A 19,781-nucleotide genomic window follows, 5' to 3' on the forward strand; every position below is an offset into this window, starting at 1 on the left:
ATATTCTCTCAGCTCTCTCAGTTTAGTAACACTCTCTCAGTTGAGTAATAATCTCTCAGTTTAGTAACACTCTCTCAGTTTTGTAATACCTTCTCAGTTTAGTAATACTCTCTCGGGTTAGTAATATTCTCTCAGTTTAGTAAAATTCTCTCAGTTTAGTAATACTCTCTCAGTTTAGTAATACTCTCTCAGTTTAGTAATATTCTCTCAGTTTAGTAATATTCTCTCAGTTTAGTAATATTCTCTCAGCTCTCTCAGTTTAGTAACACTCTCTCAGTTTAGTAACACTCTCTCAGTTTAGTAATATTATCTCAGTTTAGTAATAGTCTCTCAGTTTAGTAATACTCTCTCAGTTTAGTAATATTCTCTCAGTTTAGTAATATTCTCTCAGTTTAGTAATAATCTCTCGGGTTAGTAATACTCTCTCAGTTGAGTAATATTCTCTCAGTTTAGTAACACTTTCTCAGTTTAGTAATACTCTCTCAGATTAGTAATACTCTCTCAGTTGAGTAATATTCTCTCAGTTTAGTGATACTCTCTCAGTTGAGTTATACTCTCTCAGTCTAGTAACACTCTCTCAGTTTAGTAACACTCTCTCAGTTTAGTAATGTTCTCTCAGTTTAGTAACACTCTCTCAGTTTAGAAACACTCTCTCGGGTTAGTAATATTCTCTCAGTTTAGTAAAATTCTCTCAGTTTAGTAATACTCTCTCAGTTTAGTAATATTCTCTCAGTTTAGTAATATTCTCTCAGTTTAGTAATATTCTCTCAGTTTAGTAATACTCTCTCGGGTTAGTAATATTCTCTCAGTTTAGTAAAATTCTCTCAGTTTAGTAATACTCTCTCAGTTTAGTAATATTCTCTCAGTTTAGTAATACTCTCTCAGTTTAGTAATGTTCTCTCAGTTTAGTAATATTCTCTCAGTTTAGTAATATTCTCTCAGCTCTCTCAGTTTAGTAACACTCTCTCAGTTTAGTAATATTCTCTCAGTTTAGTAATATTCTCTCAGTTTAGTAATACTCTCTCGGGTTAGTAAAACTCTCTCAGTTTAGTAAAACTCTCTCAGTTTAGTAATACTCTCTCAGTCTTGTAATACTCTCTCAGCTCTCTCAGTTGAGTAATACTCTCTGAGTCTAGTAACACTCTCTCAGTTTAGTAAAACTGTCTCAGTTTAGTAATATTCTCTCAGCTCTCTCAATTTAGTAATACTCTCAGTTTAGTAATATTCTCTCAGTTTAGTAATATTCTCTCAGTTTAGTAATATTCTCTCAGTTTAGTAATACTCTCTCGGGTTAGTAAAACTCTCTCAGTTTAGTAAAACTCTCTCAGTTTAGTAATACTATCTCAGTCTTGTAATAATCTCTCAGCTCTCTCAGTTTAGTAATACTCTCGCAGTCTAGTAACACTCTCTCAGTTTAGTAACACTCTCTCAGTTTAGTAATACTCTCTCAGTTGAGTAATACTCTCTCAGTTTAGTAATACTCTCTCAGTTTAGTAATATTCTCTCAGTTTAGTAATATTCTCTCAGTTTAGTAATACTCTCTCGGGTTAGTAATATTCTCTCAGTTTAGTAAAATTCTCTCAGTTTAGCAATATTCTCTCAGCTCTCTCAGTTTAGTAATACTCTCTCAGTTTAGTAATATTCTCTCAGTTTAGTAATACTCTCTCAGTTTAGTAATATTCTCTCAGTTTAGTAATATTCTCTCAGCTCTCTCAGTTTAGTAATATTCTCTCAGTTTAGTAATATTCTCTCAGTTTAGTAATACTCTCTCAGTTTAGTAATATTCTCTCAGTTTAGTAAAATTCTCTCAGTTTAGTAATACTCTCTCAGTTTAGTAATGTTCTCTCAGTTTAGTAATATTCTCTCAGTTTAGTAATATTCTCTCAGTTTAGTAATACTCTCTCAGTTTAGTAACACTCTCTCGGGTTAGTAATATTCTCTCAGTTTAGTAATACTCTCTCAGTTTAGTAATACTCTCTCAGTTTAGTAATACTCTCTCAGTTTAGTAATACTCTCTCTCTCAGTTTAGTAATACTCTCTCAGTTTAGTAATATTCTCTCAGTTTAGTAATACTCTCTCGGGTTAGTAAAACTCTCTCAGTTTAGTAAAACTCTCTCAGTTTAGTAATACTCTCTCAGTCTTGTAATACTCTCTCAGCTCTCTCAGTTGAGTAATACTCTCTCAGTCTAGTAACACTCTCTCAGTTTAGTAAAACTGTCTCAGTTTAGTAATATTCTCTCAGCTCTCTCAGTTTAGTAATACTCTCAGTTTAGTAATATTCTCTCAGTTTAGTAATATTCTCTCAGTTTAGTAATATTCTCTCAGTTTAGTAATACTCTCTCGGGTTAGTAAAACTCTCTCAGTTTAGTAAAACTCTCTCAGTTTAGTAATACTATCTCAGTCTTGTAATAATCTCTCAGCTCTCTCAGTTTAGTAATACTCTCGCAGTCTAGTAACACTCTCTCAGTTTAGAAACACTCTCTCAGTTTAGTAATACTCTCTCAGTTGAGTAATACTCTCTCAGTTTAGTAATACTCTCTCAGTTTAGTAATATTCTCTCAGTTTAGTAATATTCTCTCAGTTTAGTAATACTCTCTCGGGTTAGTAATATTCTCTCAGTTTAGCAATATCCTCTCAGCTCTCTCAGTTTAGTAATACTCTCTCAGTTTAGTAATATTCTCTCAGTTTAGTAATACTCTCTCAGTTTAGTAATATTCTCTCAGTTTAGTAATATTCTCTCAGTTTAGTAATATTCTCTCAGCTCTCTCAGTTTAGTAATATTCTCTCAGTTTAGTAATATTCTCTCAGTTTAGTAATATTCTCTCAGTTTAATAATACTCTCTCGGGTTAGTAATACTCTCTCAGTTGAGTAATATTCTCTCAGTTTAGTGATACTCTCTCAGTTGAGTTATACTCTCTCAGTTTAGTAATACTCTCTCAGTTGAGTAATACTCTCTCAGTTGAGTTATGCTCTCTCAGTTTTGTAATACTCTCACAGTTGAGTAATAATCTCTCAGTTTAGTAACACTCTCTCAGTTTTGTAATACTCTCTCAGTTGAGTAATATTCTCTCAGTTTAGAAATACTATCTCAGTTTAGTAATATTCTCTCAGTTTAGTAATATTCTCTCAGTTTAGTAATACTCTCTCGGGTTAGTAATATTCTCTCAGTTTAGTAAAATTCTCTCAGTTTAGTAATACTCTCTCAGTTTAGTAATATTCTCTCAGTTTAGTAATACTCTCTCAGTTTAGTAATATTCTCTCAGTTTAGTAATATTCTCTCAGCTCTCTCAGTTTAGTAACACTCTCTCAGTTTAGTAACACTCTCTCAGTTTAGTAATATTCTCTCAGTTTAGTACTAGTCTCTCAGTTTAGTAATACTCTCTCAGTTTAGTAATATTCTCTCAGTTTAGTAATATTCTCTCAGTTTAGTAATAATCTCTCGGGTTAGTAATATTCTCTCAGTTTAGTAACACTCTCTCAGTTTAGTAATACTCTCTCAGATTAGTAATACTCTCTCAGTTGAGTAATATTCTCTCAGTTTAGTGATACTCTCTCAGTTGAGTTATACTCTCTCAGTCTAGTAACACTCTCTCAGTTTAGTAACACTCTCTCAGTTTAGTAATATTCTCTCAGTTTAGTAATACTCTCTCAGTTTAGTAATATTCTCTCAGTTTAGTAATATTCTCTCAGCTCTCTCAGTTTAGTAATATTCTCTCAGTTTAGTAATATTCTCTCAGTTTAGTAATATTCTCTCAGTTTAGTAATACTCTCTCGGGTTAGTAATACTCTCTCAGTTTAGTAATACTCTCTCAGTTTAGTAATGTTCTCTCAGTTTAGTAATATTCTCTCAGTTTAGTAATATTCTCTCACTCTCAGTTTAGTAACACTCTCTCAGTTTAGTAACACTCTCTCGGGTTAGTAATATTCTCTCAGTTTAGTAAAATTCTCTCAGTTTAGTAATACTCTCTCAGTTTAGTAATGTTCTCTCAGTTTAGTAATATTCTCTCAGTTTAGTAATATTCTCTCAGTTTAGTAATACTCTCTCGGGTTAGTAATATTCTCTCAGTTTAGTAAAATTCTCTCAGTTTAGTAATACTCTCTCAGTTTAGTAATATTCTCTCAGTTTAGTAATACTCTCTCAGTTTAGTAATGTTCTCTCAGTTTAGTAATATTCTCTCAGTTTAGTAATACTCTCTCAGTTTAGTAATATTCTCTCAGTTTAGTAATATTCTCTCAGTTTAGTAATATTCTCTCAGTTTAGTAATACTCTCTCAGTTTAGTAATGTTCTCTCAGTTTAGTAATATTCTCTCAGTTTAGTAATATTCTCTCACTCTCAGTTTAGTAATACTCTCTCAGTTTAGTAACACTCTCTCGGGTTAGTAATATTCTCCCAGTTTAGTAAAATTCTCTCAGTTTAGTAATACTCTCTCAGTTTAGTAATATTCTCTCAGTTTAGTAATACTCTCTCAGTTTAGTAATATTCTCTCAGTTTAGTAATAGTCTCTCAGTTTAGTAATATTCTCTCAGTTTAGTAATATTCTCTCAGTTTAGTAATATTCTCTCAGTTTAGTAATAATCTCTCGGGTTAGTAATATTCTCTCAGTTTAGTAACACTCTCTCAGTTTAGTAATACTCTCTCAGATTAGTAATACTCTCTCAGTTGAGTAATATTCTCTCAGTTTAGTGATACTCTCTCAGTTGAGTTATACTCTCTCAGTCTAGTAACACTCTCTCAGTTTAGTAACACTCTCTCAGTTTAGTAATATTCTCTCAGTTTAGTAATACTCTCTCAGTTTAGTAATATTCTCTCAGTTTAGTAATATTCTCTCAGCTCTCTCAGTTTAGTAATATTCTCTCAGTTTAGTAATATTCTCTCAGTTTAGTAATATTCTCTCAGTTTAGTAATACTCTCTCGGGTTAGTAATACTCTCTCAGTTTAGTAATACTCTCTCAGTTTAGTAATGTTCTCTCAGTTTAGTAATATTCTCTCAGTTTAGTAATATTCTCTCACTCTCAGTTTAGTAACACTCTCTCAGTTTAGTAACACTCTCTCGGGTTAGTAATATTCTCTCAGTTTAGTAAAATTCTCTCAGTTTAGTAATACTCTCTCAGTTTAGTAATGTTCTCTCAGTTTAGTAATATTCTCTCAGTTTAGTAATATTCTCTCAGTTTAGTAATACTCTCTCGGGTTAGTAATATTCTCTCAGTTTAGTAAAATTCTCTCAGTTTAGTAATACTCTCTCAGTTTAGTAATATTCTCTCAGTTTAGTAATACTCTCTCAGTTTAGTAATGTTCTCTCAGTTTAGTAATATTCTCTCAGTTTAGTAATATTCTCTCAGCTCTCTCAGTTTAGTAACACTCTCTCAGTTTAGTAATATTCTCTCAGTTTAGTAATATTCTCTCAGTTTAGTAATACTCTCTCAGTTTAGTAATATTCTCTCAGTTTAGTAATATTCTCTCAGTTTAGTAATATTCTCTCAGTTTAGTAATACTCTCTCAGTTTAGTAATGTTCTCTCAGTTTAGTAATATTCTCTCAGTTTAGTAATATTCTCTCACTCTCAGTTTAGTAACACTCTCTCAGTTTAGTAACACTCTCTCGGGTTAGTAATATTCTCCCAGTTTAGTAAAATTCTCTCAGTTTAGTAATACTCTCTCAGTTTAGTAATGTTCTCTCAGTTTAGTAATATTCTCTCAGTTTAGTAATATTCTCTCACTCTCAGTTTAGTAACACTCTCTCAGTTTAGTAACACTCTCTCGGGTTAGTAATATTCTCCCAGTTTAGTAAAATTCTCTCAGTTTAGTAATACTCTCTCAGTTTAGTAATATTCTCTCAGTTTAGTAATATTCTCTCAGTTTAGTAATATTCTCTCAGTTTAGTAATACTCTCTCGGGTTAGTAATACTCTCTCAGTTTAGTAATACTCTCTCAGTTTAGTAATGTTCTCTCAGTTTAGTAATATTCTCTCAGTTTAGTAATATTCTCTCACTCTCAGTTTAGTAACACTCTCTCAGTTTAGTAACACTCTCTCGGGTTAGTAATATTCTCTCAGTTTAGTAAAATTCTCTCAGTTTAGTAATACTCTCTCAGTTTAGTAATGTTCTCTCAGTTTAGTAATATTCTCTCAGTTTAGTAATATTCTCTCAGTTTAGTAATACTCTCTCGGGTTAGTAATATTCTCTCAGTTTAGTAAAATTCTCTCAGTTTAGTAATACTCTCTCAGTTTAGTAATATTCTCTCAGTTTAGTAATACTCTCTCAGTTTAGTAATGTTCTCTCAGTTTAGTAATATTCTCTCAGTTTAGTAATATTCTCTCAGCTCTCTCAGTTTAGTAATACTCTCTCAGTTTAGTAATATTCTCTCAGTTTAGTAATACTCTCTCAGTTTAGTAATACTCTCTCAGTTTAGTAATACTCTCTCAGTTTAGTAATGTTCTCTCAGTTTAGTAATATTCTCTCAGTTTAGTAATATTCTCTCAGCTCTCTCAGTTTAGTAACACTCTCTCAGTTTAGTAACACTCTCTCGGGTTAGTAATATTCTCTCAGTTTAGTAAAATTCTCTCAGTTTAGTAATACTCTCTCAGTTTAGTAATGTTCTCTCAGTTTAGTAATATTCTCTCAGTTTAGTAATATTCTCTCAGTTTAGTAATACTCTCTCGGGTTAGTAATATTCTCTCAGTTTAGTAAAATTCTCTCAGTTTAGTAATACTCTCTCAGTTTAGTAATATTCTCTCAGTTTAGTAATACTCTCTCAGTTTAGTAATGTTCTCTCAGTTTAGTAATATTCTCTCAGTTTAGTAATATTCTCTCAGCTCTCTCAGTTTAGTAACACTCTCTCAGTTTAGTAATATTCTCTCAGTTTAGTAATATTCTCTCAGTTTAGTAATACTCTCTCAGTTTAGTAATATTCTCTCAGTTTAGTAATATTCTCTCAGTTTAGTAATATTCTCTCAGTTTAGTAATACTCTCTCAGTTTAGTAATGTTCTCTCAGTTTAGTAATATTCTCTCAGTTTAGTAATATTCTCTCACTCTCAGTTTAGTAACACTCTCTCAGTTTAGTAACACTCTCTCGGGTTAGTAATATTCTCCCAGTTTAGTAAAATTCTCTCAGTTTAGTAATACTCTCTCAGTTTAGTAATGTTCTCTCAGTTTAGTAATATTCTCTCAGTTTAGTAATATTCTCTCACTCTCAGTTTAGTAACACTCTCTCAGTTTAGTAACACTCTCTCGGGTTAGTAATATTCTCCCAGTTTAGTAAAATTCTCTCAGTTTAGTAATACTCTCTCAGTTTAGTAATATTCTCTCAGTTTAGTAATATTCTCTCAGTTTAGTAATATTCTCTCAGTTTAGTAATACTCTCTCGGGTTAGTAATACTCTCTCAGTTTAGTAATACTCTCTCAGTTTAGTAATGTTCTCTCAGTTTAGTAATATTCTCTCAGTTTAGTAATATTCTCTCACTCTCAGTTTAGTAACACTCTCTCAGTTTAGTAACACTCTCTCGGGTTAGTAATATTCTCTCAGTTTAGTAAAATTCTCTCAGTTTAGTAATACTCTCTCAGTTTAGTAATGTTCTCTCAGTTTAGTAATATTCTCTCAGTTTAGTAATATTCTCTCAGTTTAGTAATACTCTCTCGGGTTAGTAATATTCTCTCAGTTTAGTAAAATTCTCTCAGTTTAGTAATATTCTCTCAGTTTAGTAATACTCTCTCGGGTTAGTAATACTCTCTCAGTTTAGTAATACTCTCTCAGTTTAGTAATGTTCTCTCAGTTTAGTAATATTCTCTCAGTTTAGTAATATTCTCTCACTCTCAGTTTAGTAACACTCTCTCAGTTTAGTAACACTCTCTCGGGTTAGTAATATTCTCTCAGTTTAGTAAAATTCTCTCAGTTTAGTAATACTCTCTCAGTTTAGTAATGTTCTCTCAGTTTAGTAATATTCTCTCAGTTTAGTAATATTCTCTCAGTTTAGTAATACTCTCTCGGGTTAGTAATATTCTCTCAGTTTAGTAAAATTCTCTCAGTTTAGTAATACTCTCTCAGTTTAGTAATATTCTCTCAGTTTAGTAATACTCTCTCAGTTTAGTAATGTTCTCTCAGTTTAGTAATATTCTCTCAGTTTAGTAATATTCTCTCAGCTCTCTCAGTTTAGTAATACTCTCTCAGTTTAGTAATATTCTCTCAGTTTAGTAATATTCTCTCAGTTTAGTAATACTCTCTCAGTTTAGTAACACTCTCTCAGTTTAGTAATGTTCTCTCAGTTTAGTAATATTCTCTCAGTTTAGTAATATTCTCTCACTCTCAGTTTAGTAACACTCTCTCAGTTTAGTAACACTCTCTCGGGTTAGTAATATTCTCTCAGTTTAGTAAAATTCTCTCAGTTTAGTAATACTCTCTCAGTTTAGTAATGTTCTCTCAGTTTAGTAATATTCTCTCAGTTTAGTAATATTCTCTCAGTTTAGTAATACTCTCTCGGGTTAGTAATATTCTCTCAGTTTAGTAAAATTCTCTCAGTTTAGTAATACTCTCTCAGTTTAGTAATATTCTCTCAGTTTAGTAATACTCTCTCAGTTTAGTAATGTTCTCTCAGTTTAGTAATATTCTCTCAGTTTAGTAATATTCTCTCAGCTCTCTCAGTTTAGTAACACTCTCTCAGTTTAGTAATATTCTCTCAGTTTAGTAATATTCTCTCAGTTTAGTAATACTCTCTCAGTTTAGTAATATTCTCTCAGTTTAGTAATATTCTCTCAGTTTAGTAATATTCTCTCAGTTTAGTAATACTCTCTCAGTTTAGTAATGTTCTCTCAGTTTAGTAATATTCTCTCAGTTTAGTAATATTCTCTCACTCTCAGTTTAGTAACACTCTCTCAGTTTAGTAACACTCTCTCGGGTTAGTAATATTCTCCCAGTTTAGTAAAATTCTCTCAGTTTAGTAATACTCTCTCAGTTTAGTAATGTTCTCTCAGTTTAGTAATATTCTCTCAGTTTAGTAATATTCTCTCACTCTCAGTTTAGTAACACTCTCTCAGTTTAGTAACACTCTCTCGGGTTAGTAATATTCTCCCAGTTTAGTAAAATTCTCTCAGTTTAGTAATACTCTCTCAGTTTAGTAATATTCTCTCAGTTTAGTAATATTCTCTCAGTTTAGTAATATTCTCTCAGTTTAGTAATACTCTCTCGGGTTAGTAATACTCTCTCAGTTTAGTAATACTCTCTCAGTTTAGTAATGTTCTCTCAGTTTAGTAATATTCTCTCAGTTTAGTAATATTCTCTCACTCTCAGTTTAGTAACACTCTCTCAGTTTAGTAACACTCTCTCGGGTTAGTAATATTCTCTCAGTTTAGTAAAATTCTCTCAGTTTAGTAATACTCTCTCAGTTTAGTAATGTTCTCTCAGTTTAGTAATATTCTCTCAGTTTAGTAATATTCTCTCAGTTTAGTAATACTCTCTCGGGTTAGTAATATTCTCTCAGTTTAGTAAAATTCTCTCAGTTTAGTAATACTCTCTCAGTTTAGTAATATTCTCTCAGTTTAGTAATACTCTCTCAGTTTAGTAATGTTCTCTCAGTTTAGTAATATTCTCTCAGTTTAGTAATATTCTCTCAGCTCTCTCAGTTTAGTAACACTCTCTCAGTTTAGTAATATTCTCTCAGTTTAGTAATATTCTCTCAGTTTAGTAATACTCTCTCAGTTTAGTAACACTCTCTCAGTTTAGTAACACTCTCTCGGGTTAGTAATATTCTCCCAGTTTAGTAAAATTCTCTCAGTTTAGTAATACTCTCTCAGTTTAGTAATATTCTCTCAGTTTAGTAATATTCTCTCAGTTTAGTAATATTCTCTCAGTTTAGTAATAGTCTCTCAGTTTAGTAATACTCTCTCAGTTTAGTAATATTCTCTCAGTTTAGTAATATTCTCTCAGTTTAGTAATAATCTCTCGGGTTAGTAATATTCTCTCAGTTTAGTAACACTCTCTCAGTTTAGTAATACTCTCTCAGATTAGTAATACTCTCTCAGTTGAGTAATATTCTCTCAGTTTAGTGATACTCTCTCAGTTGAGTTATACTCTCTCAGTCTAGTAACACTCTCTCAGTTTAGTAACACTCTCTCAGTTTAGTAATATTCTCTCAGTTTAGTAATACTCTCTCAGTTTAGTAATATTCTCTCAGTTTAGTAATATTCTCTCAGCTCTCTCAGTTTAGTAATATTCTCTCAGTTTAGTAATATTCTCTCAGTTTAGTAATATTCTCTCAGTTTAGTAATACTCTCTCGGGTTAGTAATACTCTCTCAGTTTAGTAATACTCTCTCAGTTTAGTAATGTTCTCTCAGTTTAGTAATATTCTCTCAGTTTAGTAATATTCTCTCACTCTCAGTTTAGTAACACTCTCTCAGTTTAGTAACACTCTCTCGGGTTAGTAATATTCTCTCAGTTTAGTAAAATTCTCTCAGTTTAGTAATACTCTCTCAGTTTAGTAATGTTCTCTCAGTTTAGTAATATTCTCTCAGTTTAGTAATATTCTCTCAGTTTAGTAATACTCTCTCGGGTTAGTAATATTCTCTCAGTTTAGTAAAATTCTCTCAGTTTAGTAATACTCTCTCAGTTTAGTAATATTCTCTCAGTTTAGTAATACTCTCTCAGTTTAGTAATGTTCTCTCAGTTTAGTAATATTCTCTCAGTTTAGTAATATTCTCTCAGCTCTCTCAGTTTAGTAACACTCTCTCAGTTTAGTAATATTCTCTCAGTTTAGTAATATTCTCTCAGTTTAGTAATACTCTCTCAGTTTAGTAATATTCTCTCAGTTTAGTAATATTCTCTCAGTTTAGTAATATTCTCTCAGTTTAGTAATACTCTCTCAGTTTAGTAATGTTCTCTCAGTTTAGTAATATTCTCTCAGTTTAGTAATATTCTCTCACTCTCAGTTTAGTAACACTCTCTCAGTTTAGTAACACTCTCTCGGGTTAGTAATATTCTCCCAGTTTAGTAAAATTCTCTCAGTTTAGTAATACTCTCTCAGTTTAGTAATGTTCTCTCAGTTTAGTAATATTCTCTCAGTTTAGTAATATTCTCTCACTCTCAGTTTAGTAACACTCTCTCAGTTTAGTAACACTCTCTCGGGTTAGTAATATTCTCCCAGTTTAGTAAAATTCTCTCAGTTTAGTAATACTCTCTCAGTTTAGTAATATTCTCTCAGTTTAGTAATATTCTCTCAGTTTAGTAATACTCTCTCAGCTCTCTCAGTTTAGTAATACTCTCTCAGTTGAGTAATACTCTCTCAGTTTAGTAATGTTCTCTCAGTTTAGTAATATTCTCTCAGTTTAGTAATATTCTCTCAGCTCTCTCAGTTTAGTAATATTCTCTCAGTTTAGTAATACTCTCTCGGGTTAGTAATATTCTCTCAGTTTAGTAAAATTCTCTCAGTTTAGTAATATTCTCTCAGTTTAGTAATGTTCTCTCAGTTTAGTAATATTCTCTCAGTTTAGTAATATTCTCTCAGTTTAGTAATACTCTCTCGGGTTAGTAATATTCTCTCAGTTTAGTAATATTCTCTCAGTTTAGTAATACTCTCTCAGTTTAGTAATGTTCTCTCAGTTTAGTAATATTCTCTCAGTTTAGTAATATTCTCTCAGCTCTCTCAGTTTAGTAATATTCTCTCAGTTTAGTAATATTCTCTCAGTTTAGTAATATTCTCTCAGTTTAGTAATACTCTCTCAGTTTAGTAACACTCTCTCAGTTTAGTAACACTCTCTCGGGTTAGTAATATTCTCCCAGTTTAGTAAAATTCTCTCAGTTTAGTAATACTCTCTCAGTTTAGTAATATTCTCTCAGTTTAGTAATATTCTCTCAGTTTAGTAATATTCTCTCAGTTTAGTAATAGTCTCTCAGTTTAGTAATACTCTCTCAGTTTAGTAATATTCTCTCAGTTTAGTAATATTCTCTCAGTTTAGTAATAATCTCTCGGGTTAGTAATATTCTCTCAGTTTAGTAACACTCTCTCAGTTTAGTAATACTCTCTCAGATTAGTAATACTCTCTCAGTTGAGTAATATTCTCTCAGTTTAGTGATACTCTCTCAGTTGAGTTATACTCTCTCAGTCTAGTAACACTCTCTCAGTTTAGTAACACTCTCTCAGTTTAGTAATATTCTCTCAGTTTAGTAATACTCTCTCAGTTTAGTAATATTCTCTCAGTTTAGTAATATTCTCTCAGCTCTCTCAGTTTAGTAATATTCTCTCAGTTTAGTAATATTCTCTCAGTTTAGTAATATTCTCTCAGTTTAGTAATACTCTCTCGGGTTAGTAATACTCTCTCAGTTTAGTAATACTCTCTCAGTTTAGTAATGTTCTCTCAGTTTAGTAATATTCTCTCAGTTTAGTAATATTCTCTCACTCTCAGTTTAGTAACACTCTCTCAGTTTAGTAACACTCTCTCGGGTTAGTAATATTCTCTCAGTTTAGTAAAATTCTCTCAGTTTAGTAATACTCTCTCAGTTTAGTAATGTTCTCTCAGTTTAGTAATATTCTCTCAGTTTAGTAATATTCTCTCAGTTTAGTAATACTCTCTCGGGTTAGTAATATTCTCTCAGTTTAGTAAAATTCTCTCAGTTTAGTAATACTCTCTCAGTTTAGTAATATTCTCTCAGTTTAGTAATACTCTCTCAGTTTAGTAATGTTCTCTCAGTTTAGTAATATTCTCTCAGTTTAGTAATATTCTCTCAGCTCTCTCAGTTTAGTAACACTCTCTCAGTTTAGTAATATTCTCTCAGTTTAGTAATATTCTCTCAGTTTAGTAATACTCTCTCAGTTTAGTAATATTCTCTCAGTTTAGTAATATTCTCTCAGTTTAGTAATATTCTCTCAGTTTAGTAATACTCTCTCAGTTTAGTAATGTTCTCTCAGTTTAGTAATATTCTCTCAGTTTAGTAATATTCTCTCACTCTCAGTTTAGTAACACTCTCTCAGTTTAGTAACACTCTCTCGGGTTAGTAATATTCTCCCAGTTTAGTAAAATTCTCTCAGTTTAGTAATACTCTCTCAGTTTAGTAATGTTCTCTCAGTTTAGTAATATTCTCTCAGTTTAGTAATATTCTCTCACTCTCAGTTTAGTAACACTCTCTCAGTTTAGTAACACTCTCTCGGGTTAGTAATATTCTCCAAGTTTAGTAAAATTCTCTCAGTTTAGTAATACTCTCTCAGTTTAGTAATATTCTCTCAGTTTAGTAATATTCTCTCAGTTTAGTAATATTCTCTCAGTTTAGTAATACTCTCTCGGGTTAGTAATACTCTCTCAGTTTAGTAATACTCTCTCAGTTTAGTAATGTTCTCTCAGTTTAGTAATATTCTCTCAGTTTAGTAATATTCTCTCACTCTCAGTTTAGTAACACTCTCTCAGTTTAGTAACACTCTCTCGGGTTAGTAATATTCTCTCAGTTTAGTAAAATTCTCTCAGTTTAGTAATACTCTCTCAGTTTAGTAATGTTCTCTCAGTTTAGTAATATTCTCTCAGTTTAGTAATATTCTCTCAGTTTAGTAATACTCTCTCGGGTTAGTAATATTCTCTCAGTTTAGTAAAATTCTCTCAGTTTAGTAATACTCTCTCAGTTTAGTAATATTCTCTCAGTTTAGTAATACTCTCTCAGTTTAGTAATGTTCTCTCAGTTTAGTAATATTCTCTCAGTTTAGTAATATTCTCTCAGCTCTCTCAGTTTAGTAACACTCTCTCAGTTTAGTAATATTCTCTCAGTTTAGTAATATTCTCTCAGTTTAGTAATACTCTCTCAGTTTAGTAATATTCTCTCAGTTTAGTAATATTCTCTCAGTTTAGTAATACTCTCTCAGTTTAGTAATGTTCTCTCAGTTTAGTAATATTCTCTCAGTTTAGTAATATTCTCTCACTCTCAGTTTAGTAACACTCTCTCAGTTTAGTAACACTCTCTCGGGTTAGTAATATTCTCTCAGTTTAGTAATATTCTCTCAGTTTAGTAATAGTCTCTCAGTTTAGTAATACTCTCTCAGTTTAGTAATATTCTCTCAGTTTAGTAATATTCTCTCAGTTTAGTAATAATCTCTCGGGTTAGTAATATTCTCTCAGTTTAGTAACACTCTCTCAGTTTAGTAATACTCTCTCAGATTAGTAATACTCTCTCAGTTGAGTAATATTCTCTCAGTTTAGTGATACTCTCTCAGTTGAGTTATACTCTCTCAGTCTAGTAACACTCTCTCAGTTTAGTAACACTCTCTCAGTTTAGTAATATTCTCTCAGTTTAGTAATACTCTCTCAGTTTAGTAATATTCTCTCAGTTTAGTAATATTCTCTCAGCTCTCTCAGTTTAGTAATATTCTCTCAGTTTAGTAATATTCTCTCAGTTTAGTAATATTCTCTCAGTTTAGTAATACTCTCTCGGGTTAGTAATACTCTCTCAGTTTAGTAATACTCTCTCAGTTTAGTAATGTTCTCTCAGTTTAGTAATATTCTCTCAGTTTAGTAATATTCTCTCACTCTCAGTTTAGTAACACTCTCTCAGTTTAGTAACACTCTCTCGGGTTAGTAATATTCTCTCAGTTTAGTAAAATTCTCTCAGTTTAGTAATACTCTCTCAGTTTAGTAATGTTCTCTCAGTTTAGTAATATTCTCTCAGTTTAGTAATATTCTCTCAGTTTAGTAATACTCTCTCGGGTTAGTAATATTCTCTCAGTTTAGTAAAATTCTCTCAGTTTAGTAATACTCTCTCAGTTTAGTAATATTCTCTCAGTTTAGTAATACTCTCTCAGTTTAGTAATGTTCTCTCAGTTTAGTAATATTCTCTCAGTTTAGTAATATTCTCTCAGCTCTCTCAGTTTAGTAACACTCTCTCAGTTTAGTAATATTCTCTCAGTTTAGTAATATTCTCTCAGTTTAGTAATACTCTCTCAGTTTAGTAATATTCTCTCAGTTTAGTAATATTCTCTCAGGTTAGTAATATTCTCTCAGTTTAGTAATACTCTCTCAGTTTAGTAATGTTCTCTCAGTTTAGTAATATTCTCTCAGTTTAGTAATATTCTCTCACTCTCAGTTTAGTAACACTCTCTCAGTTTAGTAATACTCTCTCGGGTTAGTAATATTCTCCCAGTTTAGTAAAATTCTCTCAGTTTAGTAATACTCTCTCAGTTTAGTAATATTCTCTCAGTTTAGTAATATTCTCTCAGTTTAGTAATACTCTCTCGGGTTAGTAATATTCTCTCAGTTTAGTAAAATTCTCTCAGTTTAGTAATACTCTCTCAGTTTAGTAATATTCTCTCAGTTTAGTAATACTCTCTCAGTTTAGTAATGTTCTCTCAGTTTAGTAATATTCTCTCAGTTTAGTAATATTCTCTCAGCTCTCTCAGTTTAGTAACACTCTCTCAGTTTAGTAATATTCTCTCAGTTTAGTAATATTCTCTCAGTTTAGTAATACTCTCTCGGGTTAGTAAAACTCTCTCAGTCTAGTAACACTCTCTCAGTTTAGTAAAACTGTCTCAGTTTAGTAATATTCTCTCAGCTCTCTCAGTTTAGTAATACTCTCAGTTTAGTAATATTCTCTCAGTTTAGTAATATTCTCTCAGTTTAGTAATATTCTCTCAGTTTAGTAATACTCTCTCGGGTTAGTAAAACTCTCTCAGTTTAGTAAAACTCTCTCAGTTTAGTAATACTATCTCAGTCTTGTAATAATCTCTCAGCTCTCTCAGTTTAGTAATACTCTCGCAGTCTAGTAACACTCTCTCAGTTTAGAAACACTCTCTCAGTTTAGTAATACTCTCTCAGTTGAGTAATACTCTCTCAGTTTAGTAATACTCTCTCAGTTTAGTAATATTCTCTCAGTTTAGTAATATTCTCTCAGTTTAGTAATATTCTCTCAGTTTAGTAATACTCTCTCGGGTTAGTAATATTCTCTCAGTTTAGTAAAATTCTCTCAGTTTAGCAATATCCTCTCAGCTCTCTCAGTTTAGTAATACGCTCTCAGTTTAGTAATATTCTCTCAGTTTAGTAATACTCTCTCAGTTTAGTAATATTCTCTCAGTTTAGTAATATTCTCTCAGTTTAGTAATATTCTCTCAGCTCTCTCAGTTTAGTAATATTCTCTCAGTTTAGTAATATTCTCTCAGTTTAGTAATATTCTCTCAGTTTAATAATACTCTCTCGGGTTAGTAATACTCTCTCAGTTGAGTAATATTCTCTCAGTTTAGTGATACTCTCTCAGTTGAGTTATACTCTCTCAGTTTAGTAATACTCTCTCAGTTGAGTAATACTCTCTCAGTTGAGTAATGCTCTCTCAGTTTTGTAATACTCTCACAGTTGAGTAATAATCTCTCAGTTTAGTAACACTCTCTCAGTTTTGTAATACCTTCTCAGTTGGGTAATACTCTCTCAGTTTTGTAATACTCTCTCAGTTTAGTAATATTCTCTCAGTTTAGAAATACTATCTCAGTTTAGTAATATTCTCTCAGTTTAGTAATATTCTCTCAGTTTAGTAATACTCTCTCGGGTTAGTAATATTCTCTCAGTTTAGTAAAATTCTCTCAGTTTAGTAATACTCTCTCAGTTTAGTAATATTCTCTCAGTTTAGTAATACTCTCTCAGTTTAGTAATATTCTCTCAGTTTAGTAATATTCTCTCAGTTTAGTAATATTCTCTCAGCTCTCTCAGTTTAGTAACACTCTCTCAGTTTAGTAATACTCTCTCAGTTTAGTAATACTCTCTCAGTTTAGTAATAGTCTCTCAGTTTAGTAATACTCTCTCAGTTTAGTAATATTCTCTCAGTTTAGTAATATTCTCTCAGTTTAGTAATAATCTCTCGGGTTAGTAATATTCTCTCAGTTTAGTAACACTCTCTCAGTTTAGTAATACTCTCTCAGATTAGTAATACTCTCTCAGTTGAGTAATATTCTCTCAGTTTAGTGATACTCTCTCAGTTGAGTTATACTCTCTCAGTCTAGTAACACTCTCTCAGTTTAGTAACACTCTCTCAGTTTAGTAATATTCTCTCAGTTTAGTAATACTCTCTCAGTTTAGTAATATTCTCTCAGTTTAGTAATATTCTCTCAGCTCTCTCAGTTTAGTAATATTCTCTCAGTTTAGTAATATTCTCTCAGTTTAGGAATATTCTCTCAGTTTAGTAATACTCTCTCGGGTTAGTAATACTCTCTCAGTTTAGTAATACTCTCTCAGTTTAGTAATGTTCTCTCAGTTTAGTAATATTCTCTCAGTTTAGTAATATTCTCTCACTCTCAGTTTAGTAACACTCTCGCAGTTTAGTAACACTCTCTCAGTTTAGTAATATTCTCTCAGTTTAGTAATATTCTCTCAGTTTAGTAATACTCTCTCAGTTTAGTAATATTCTCTCAGTTTAGTAATATTCTCTCAGTTTAGTAATATTCTCTCAGTTTAGTAATACTCTCTCGGGTTAGTAATATTCTCTCAGTTTAGTAAAATTCTCTCAGTTTAGTAATACTCTCTCAGTTTAGTAATATTCTCTCAGTTTAGTAATACTCTCTCAGTTTAGTAATGTTCTCTCAGTTTAGTAATATTCTCTCAGTTTAGTAATATTCTCTCAGCTCTCTCAGTTTAGTAACACTCTCTCAGTTTAGTAATACTCTCTCAGTTTAGTAATACTCTCTCAGTTTAGTAATACTCTCTCAGTTTAGTAATACTCTCTCAGTTTAGTAATATTCTCTCAGTTTAGTAATACTCTCTCAGTTTAGTAATATTCTCTCAGTTTAGTAATATTCTCTCAGTTTAGTAATATTCTCTCAGCTCTCTCAGTTTAGTAACACTCTCTCAGTTTAGTAACACTCTCTCAGTTTAGTAATATTCTCTCAGTTTAGTAATAGTCTCTCAGTTTAGTAATACTCTCTCAGTTTAGTAATATTCTCTCAGTTTAGTAATATTCTCTCAGTTTAGTAATAATCTTTCGGGTTAGTAATATTCTCTCAATTTAGTAACACTCTCTCAGTTTAGTAATACTCTCTCAGATTAGTAATACTCTCTCAGTTGAGTAATATTCTCTCAGTTTAGTGATACTCTCTCAGTTGAGTTATACTCTCTCAGTCTAGTAACACTCTCTCAGTTTAGTAACACTCTCTCAGTTTAGTAATATTCTCTCAGTTTAGTAATACTCTCTCAGTTTAGTAATATTCTCTCAGTTTAGTAATATTCTCTCAGCTCTCTCAGTTTAGTAATATTCTCTCAGTTTAGTAATATTCTCTCAGTTTAGTAATATTCTCTCAGTTTAGTAATACTCTCTCGGGTTAGTAATACTCTCTCAGTTTAGTAATACTCTCTCAGTTTAGTAATGTTCTCTCAGTTTAGTAATATTCTCTCAGTTTAGTAATATTCTCTCACTCTCAGTTTAGTAACACTCTCTCAGTTTAGTAACACTCTCTCGGGTTAGTAATATTCTCTCAGTTTAGTAAAATTCTCTCAGTTTAGTAATACTCTCTCAGTTTAGTAATATTCTCTCAGTTTAGTAATATTCTCTCAGTTTAGTAATACTCTCTCGGGTTAGTAATATTCTCTCAGTTTAGTAAAATTCTCTCAGTTTAGTAATACTCTCTCAGTTTAGTAATATTCTCTCAGTTTAGTAATACTCTCTCAGTTTAGTAATGTTCTCTCAGTTTAGTAATATTCTCTCAGTTTAGTAATATTCTCTCAGCTCTCTCAGTTTAGTAACACTCTCTCAGTTTAGTAATATTCTCTCAGTTTAGTAATATTCTCTCAGTTTAGTAATACTCTCTCAGTTTAGTAATATTCTCTCAGTTTAGTAATATTCTCTCAGTTTAGTAATATTCTCTCAGTTTAGTAATACTCTCTCAGTTTAGTAATGTTCTCTCAGTTTAGTAATATTCTCTCAGTTTAGTAATATTCTCTCAGTTTAGTAATACTCTCTCAGTTTAGTAACACTCTCTCGGGTTAGTAATATTCTCTCAGTTTAGTAAAATTCTCTCAGTTTAGTAATACTCTCTCAGTTTAGTAATATTCTCTCAGTTTAGTAATATTCTCTCAGTTTAGTAATATTCTCTCAGTTTAGTAATACTCTCTCGGGTTAGTAATATTCTCTCAGTTTAGTAAAATTCTCTCAGTTTAGTAATACTCTCTCAGTTTAGTAATATTCTCTCAGTTTAGTAATACTCTCTCAGTTTAGTAATGTTCTCTCAGTTTAGTAATATTCTCTCAGTTTAGTAATATTCTCTCAGCTCTCTCAGTTCAGTAACACTCTCTCAGTTTAGTAATATTCTCTCAGTTTAGTAATATTCTCTCAGTTTAGTAATACTCTCTCGGGTTAGTAAAACTCTCTCAGTCTAGTAACACTCTCTCAGTTTAGTAAAACTGTCTCAGTTTAGTAATATTCTCTCAGCTCTCTCAGTTTAGTAATACTCTCAGTTTAGTAATATTCTCTCAGTTTAGTAATATTCTCTCAGTTTAGTAATATTCTCTCAGTTTAGTAATACTCTCTCGGGTTAGTAAAACTCTCTCAGTTTAGTAAAACTCTCTCAGTTTAGTAATACTATCTCAGTCTTGTAATAATCTCTCAGCTCTCTCAGTTTAGTAATACTCTCGCAGTCTAGTAACACTCTCTCAGTTTAGAAACACTCTCTCAGTTTAGTAATACTCTCTCAGTTGAGTAATACTCTCTCAGTTTAGTAATACTCTCTCAGTTTAGTAATATTCTCTCAGTTTAGTAATATTCTCTCAGTTTAGTAATATTCTCTCAGTTTAGTAATACTCTCTCGGGTTAGTAATATTCTCTCAGTTTAGTAAAATTCTCTCAGTTTA

The sequence above is a fragment of the Salvelinus alpinus genome, chromosome 26 (assembly GCF_045679555.1).
Source record: "Salvelinus alpinus chromosome 26, SLU_Salpinus.1, whole genome shotgun sequence".
Classification (NCBI taxonomy): domain Eukaryota; kingdom Metazoa; phylum Chordata; class Actinopteri; order Salmoniformes; family Salmonidae; genus Salvelinus; species Salvelinus alpinus.